This window comes from Pinus tabuliformis, chromosome 2_1 (assembly GCF_031772625.1).
Source record: "Pinus tabuliformis cultivar Carrire ecotype Pingquan chromosome 2_1, CPIR1, whole genome shotgun sequence".
In the NCBI taxonomy this organism is placed as follows: Eukaryota; Viridiplantae; Streptophyta; class Pinopsida; order Pinales; family Pinaceae; genus Pinus; species Pinus tabuliformis.
Window position 1 is genome coordinate 531,755,350 of NC_142299.1, and position 6,711 is coordinate 531,762,060.

The 6,711-nt window shown below is 27.5% G+C and overlaps 1 pseudogene across 1 annotated transcript; it reads left to right on the forward strand.

Moving 5' to 3' along the window:
* Window positions 1-1,266: 1,266 nt before the first annotated feature.
* LOC149201335 (putative serine/threonine-protein kinase WNK11 pseudogene) lies at window positions 1,267-3,006 on the forward strand (annotated as a pseudogene). The gene is made up of 2 exons (XR_016253420.1): window positions 1,267-1,390; window positions 1,674-3,006. The product of XR_016253420.1 is annotated as a putative serine/threonine-protein kinase WNK11 pseudogene (transcript).
* The last annotated feature ends 3,705 nt before the right edge of the window (window positions 3,007-6,711 follow it).

The window sequence follows — 6,711 nt, forward strand, 5'->3', positions numbered from 1 at the left end:
TTCATCCAATTCCAAATCAACCCAGAACATGAAAAAATTGATCAAGGTCATAAATATATGTGAACTCTTACTTTCTATATCATTATATTTCAATAAGTAAAAAAATAGTTTGTTAGAAGATTAGATGACTTATTCATATCCATCAATACATAGAAGTTATATCATACCTTATCTTAACAAACATTATATGTCTAAACGTACACCTACATAAGGGTAATATACAAATTAACTATGAAAAAGATATGATAACTAGCATTTTGTTCAACCTATAGAGAATAAAGGTACTTGTTTCACATGAACATTAATTATCTCTTCTTCCAATATTTCTTGTTTTTTTTCCACTTTAAACTTGAGTTTTTCCAATAAATCGTATTCATATAACATCTAGAAAATTCTAATGTTCATTTAAAATCACAACCAAGTCACACATAAAATTGATGTATGAAACTCTTTGACTATTAAAATCTATAAAAGTGTAAATAAATATTTTCAATTTTATAAAAGTTTAGATAATTTAAAATAATTACACATTTTTGTCTAAATAAAAACAATGTGTAACTAATAGATGACATTATTTTTTTGAAAGTGATTTTTTATTTAAATTATGTTTTTTAATGAATAAATAGATTTAGCACCATGATAAACTCTTGAAACATTTCTATAAATAAAACAACTTAAACTAATTTTATATGCTATAAATGAAACAACTTAAACTATTTTTATAAAAATTTCTACCAAATTTTTAGTTAAAATTACTAAAAAAAAAAAAAGTAAATAAATAAATAAATTTAACGTCATCATAAACTCTTAAAACAACTTAAACTAATTTTATATTTTATAAATAAAACAACTTAAAATATTTTTATAAAAAATTCTACTAAATTTTTAATTAAAATTACTTAAAAAAATTAAGCAAGACAAACAAACAATTTCATCTATTAGTTAAATTACAAAATGAATAAACAAACAATTTCATTTACTAATTAAATTATAAAATGAATAAACAAACACTTTCATCTATTAATTAAACTACCACATAAATAAATACCATTTATCTCATCCATACAGATAATTCAATTAAAATAAAAAACTTATCATCCACCTGGCAATAAACCACTTTAAACGCATTGTTGGGAAAGCTCATAGCCAACGAATTACTCTGAACAACGTGTGTTTGCCTTTTCAGTTATGGAATATTCAGTCCCGATAATAATCCAAACAGATATATATAAAAAAATCAATGCGTAGCTGGTATTTCGCGGTCAAACCCAACCTCTAGTATAAATACACACCTCTGTTATTTACATCCTCAGGTTGCTCTCCATATTCTCGACCCAAATATGTTTACGAGGACGGACTCTGAGCGATTTCTGCGGTTACAGATAGACCGGTATGTTTTCTGCATTCTCCTATTTATTTTTATAAGGTTGTTTTCCTTTATCAGTGAAATTTGAACTCTGTGCACTGCAATGCTTTTGATCACAGTTTTATTTTTTGAGGATTCTGTTTATCAAAATAGTTTTATGAGACTTCTTTTCTGCGGAGAGAATTTGTTTGTCTGTAGAGTTAGGGTTTTGGATTTCCTGGTTTGATTTAAGATTGCTTGGCAATTTTAAGTTTTACAGTTAAATTTATTGGGTGGCTTTCTGAATCTGGTGTCTCTGTATTTTCAGTATCTCTGGAGCGAAAATGCTGTTAGTGTCTTCAGTAATCCCAAAGGGGGCAAAGTCTTCTGTCTTTGCTGCCTGTTCGTCTTCGGAATTTAGGGAAAATCTCCATTTCTGTGTCTTCCTATAGCCCTGCAAGGGTTTCTGTTTATTAAATTCAAATTAGATAGAGGAACCTAATTTGGAATTCCGGGGTTAGGGTTTCATTTCCTTTATAGGAGGTGGAGAAATGCCTGGTGTAGAATATGACACCTGTGATAAGGACAGGGAGCCCTTTGTGGAACTGGATCCCACTGGTAGGTATGGTCGCTATGAAGATTTGCTGGGCCGTGGTGCTATGAAGAAGGTATACCGAGCTTTCGATCAAGAAGAGGGTATTGAGGTTGCTTGGAACAAAGTGCCTCTGCAAAACCTAGATGATGTTTCCATACAAAGGATCTATGCAGAAGTCCGTCTGTTGAAATCTCTGAGGAACAAAAACATAATTATGCTCTATAATGCATGGCTCGATAGAAAGACAAGTCATGTGAATTTCATTACTGAGGTCTGTACCTCGGGTACTCTGAGAGAGTACCGCCAGAAGCACCGTCATGTCTCCATGAAGGCTTTGAAGAACTGGGCACTTCAGATACTGGGAGGATTGCATAATCTTCATAATCATGAGCCTTGTGTAATTCACAGAGATTTGAATTGCAGCAATATTTTTGTGAATGGCAATAGTGGCGTTCTGAAGATTGGGGATCTGGGTCTTGCCACTACCCTGGTAAATGATCGTTGTGCACACACTGTCCTCGGTACTCCGGAATTCATGGCTCCAGAATTATATGAGGAGGATTATAATGAGCTTGTAGATATTTATTCCTTCGGCATGTGCTTGCTGGAGTTGGTTACTTTGGAAATTCCTTATAGTGAGTGCCGTAGCGTTGCTCAAATCTATAAGAAGGTGAGTTCTGATATAAAGCCTGCAGCATTGGAAAAGGTTACAAATCAAGGAATGAGACAGTTTATTGAAAAATGCCTGGCTGCAGCACCAGTGAGGCCTTCTGTTGCAGAGCTTCTGATGGACCCATTTTTTAAAGGAGTACAAGCGGGAACCTATTAGGTGCCAGGTTGTTTCACTGAACAGGATAGATGGATTTCTGCCTGGTTATTTTGCCAATTTATTTTTGAGATCTGCCCAATTTTTTGTGCTAGGTTGTTTCACTGAACAGGATAGACGGATTTCTGCCTGTTTATTTTGTCCATTTATTTTTGAGACCTGCCCAATTTTTTTAATACGATGCGAAGAAAATGTTGTTATAGTTGCATCAAATGTTGTTATAGATAACTCTAACACAATCAGTAAGACAAATGGTATTAAATGTGTATAAACTATAATGGGCTTATTTTGATATCTTTTAGATCTTGCAATTTGGAAAGATAGATAAATGATATTATATATGTATAGATTTACAGCGGGTTATTAGGCCAGATTATTTGTTTAGTGCCCATTTGAATGGTGAGTGGTAAATTAAATTATTTGTTTATTTTTTTTAGTTTTTATATTTTGAGAAATTTTTGTAATATGGAAAAACATTTTGTATACATTAGTTTGGGTATTAAATTTATTAGCATTAAATTATTTTAAAATTGATTTGTTGGTAAAATAATTTATTATAAAATAGAAAAATTTCAATTAAAGTATTGTGTGTTTTGTTTAGAATATAATTTTTTTAAATATTGATATTGTACAAATTTTAGAAAATTACTGAAAATTTTGTAAATTACAAGGTCAAATACACATATAATGTAATCTAATTCAACATTATAATTTTGCATTTGAAAAGTGAATCCCTTGTCTAGAATCAAGGCATAATCCAAACTTAAAACTTTCATATGTAGGAAAGGCTAAGCTACTTCAACCACCTAATATGAAACATTTAGTAGAAACCCTAAACTAGGGGTATGTGGTTTGTAGGTAGTGTAAAAATCTCATAGATTTGTGGTGTAAAGTGTTAGATGTAATTTAAGAGTAAAAGTTAACATGCAGAACAAATTTTAAGAAGTGAAAAAGAACTCAATGGTTCCAATTGCCCATTAGCGCACATGTTACATGATTGTTTTACCTTTACTTACAACCACTAGTGTATATTAAAATAATCTTTATGCTTTAAAGAAATATTTTTTTTGGACATGGTTAGACTTACTATGTGCTCATTTTAGTTGTTTAATACATTTACAAAATTTTAAGTTAGTTTTAATTAGATTTTAGTTGTACATATACAAAATTATGAGTTATTGGTAGTTGATAATCTTTCCCTTTTCATAATAACATAAGACAATGATGCATGCTTTTCAAGCATATTTATAAGATAAAGATTTTACAATCATTTGCAATTTGTTTTATTCTTTGCTATATGTCCCCATACATATCACAACCATATATCTAACTCCATTTTAAATCATCTTTCACCTAATTAATTGTCATATGCCCCTATACATATCACAACCATATAATGATATACACTTTTAAACCAATTGTCTTTCCATTAATAAATTGTCATATGCCCCTATACAGATATGAACCATATACCTACCCTCACTTTTAAAGGATGGGAACATATTTTAGTTTTCACAAATTCATATTATAAAATTTCCACATTCAAAATATATCTTTGGCAATGTGCTCATTTTGTATAGCCACTAGATTCCATGTCTTTGTTTTTTGTTATATGGTAAATTTTAAAAATTATAAGTTTCTAGTAATGGTAATATTTATCCTTTTGTTTCTATTCAATGATTAGAATTCAACCATTAGCTTTGTTCTTTGATATATGGTAAATTTAAAAAATTATAAATTAGTAGTAATTCTGATTTCATCTTTTGTTTCTATTCTTAATGCATGTAAATGTAACATTTTCCTTTAACAACATTGAATACTATCTATATTTACTTTTCAAGCATATTAATAAAATAAATGCATTACAATCAATTGCTTTTCCCTAGACTAGTTATGATAGTCCCCCTTATATCACACACATGCATACCAATTGCAAAGTAAAGGAACATGTTTAGTTTTTCAAATTGATAACTTTTACATCATAAAATATCATGGAAACATCTTTGATTTTTCAAATGGATAACTTTTACATCATAAATTATTCATATTTAAAATGTATCTTTTGCAATTTTTTTAATGAAATGGACTTGAATTTGTATTTTATGAACATATTTTGAAATTAAAATATACATTTGTTTCCTTTATCTATATGCAACCCAACTAGGGCTTAGGTGTGTTGAGAATGGATATTTTAAATTGTACACATGGATTAAATAACATCATACATGCTTTTTGTACCTAATATTTTTTCATTTAACTTTTTAGATGATTTCAAATTAAATTGACAATTTTAATTTTTTTCCCTAGATACATTGCTAAAGCTTCAAACTCATTATTAGTCTCATGATCTAATCCTCAAGCAATTTTTATTTTATGATTTCCTTAAGGTTCTTGAAATGGTCCCTCTACACTCATTATCCCCTACATGGAGGGGGGCAATACATTTACTCCATCCAAGATCATAACATTCATGCTACACTAAACTTAATATTGTTGTAGCCAAACAACAATTACAACAACAAATCAAATAAGGATCTCACAAAAGTTTCATGCATGAGTTCTATACTAATCTTATATTCATGAACATCGTAGAAATGTCTATAGGGGTTCCACCCAATTCCAAATTGACCTAAATCATATGAAAAAAATTGGTATAATTGCATTTCAATAATAATAAGAACTATTGCTACAAAATTAAATGATTTATCCATACCCATCAATACATGGAAGTTATACCATATCTCTTTAACAAACTTTATTGGTGAGAATGTACACTAACATAGCTATAAAATACAAATTAACTATGAAAAACATATGATAACTAGTTTGATAATTAACATCTTATTCAATCTATAAAGAATAAATATAGTTGTTTTACATCAACATTAATGATATTTTCTTTCAATATTTCTTAACTTTTTAAATATAAAATTATGCTTTTCCAACCAATTATATTCCTATAACATCGAAAAACTATTACTATTTAACATGATGATAAAATTAAATATATAATTATTAAAAACTAAAAACCACCCACGTATAATAATTTATTACTAAAATTTATAAATACAAAACTATAAATAAATATTTTATTTTTAAATAATATTATAAAAATATAACTTTATCCTCAATAAATACCAATTAATACACTAACCTAATAAATCTTATTACCAACATCCACATTCAACGCTTTGTCACCCACTATCAAACCAATTTGGAAAAATTCATACCAAAAGAATCGCTTCGAATGTGTGATTGCTTTTCCTGTATGGAATATCTAGTCCCGATAATTATCCAAACAAATATAATATGAATATGCATATTTTCCGATATTTTTATGATAGAGATTTAAATATATAATTTATTAAAATATTAAATTTGTTCCAGAAATATATGTGCCATATATTATATTTTGTCTTATTATGAAGCGGATAATATTTTGTTATTAGATAGGAAGTGGATATATATTATTTACTATATACATTCATAATTTATTTATTTACTCAGTTGATTTTTGATTAATTTTTTTCCCATTAAAATTTTCATTTCTTAATATATTGTTATTAATAAAATTTTATTATATTAATTATTATTTTAATAAAATTTTGAATAATATAATAAAAGTATTTATTTTTATTGTAATTATGAAAACATTTTATTTTACGTATATACACATAGGATTTAGAAACTTGTCACTCATAATAAATTGTTTTATAAAATTTTAAATAATATAAAAACATTTTTTTTATAAAATTAATAAGTATATTTATATTTTTAATTTCAAAATTTATATAAATATTTTTAAAATTTTAATATATATTATTTAAAAATAAAAAATAATTCATCTTAGTTGACAATATCATTTTTTCTATATTATTTTTTCTTCCAAATTATAAACTTTTAATACCAATGCATGCATATTTCATAAGAATATTCAAAAAATAG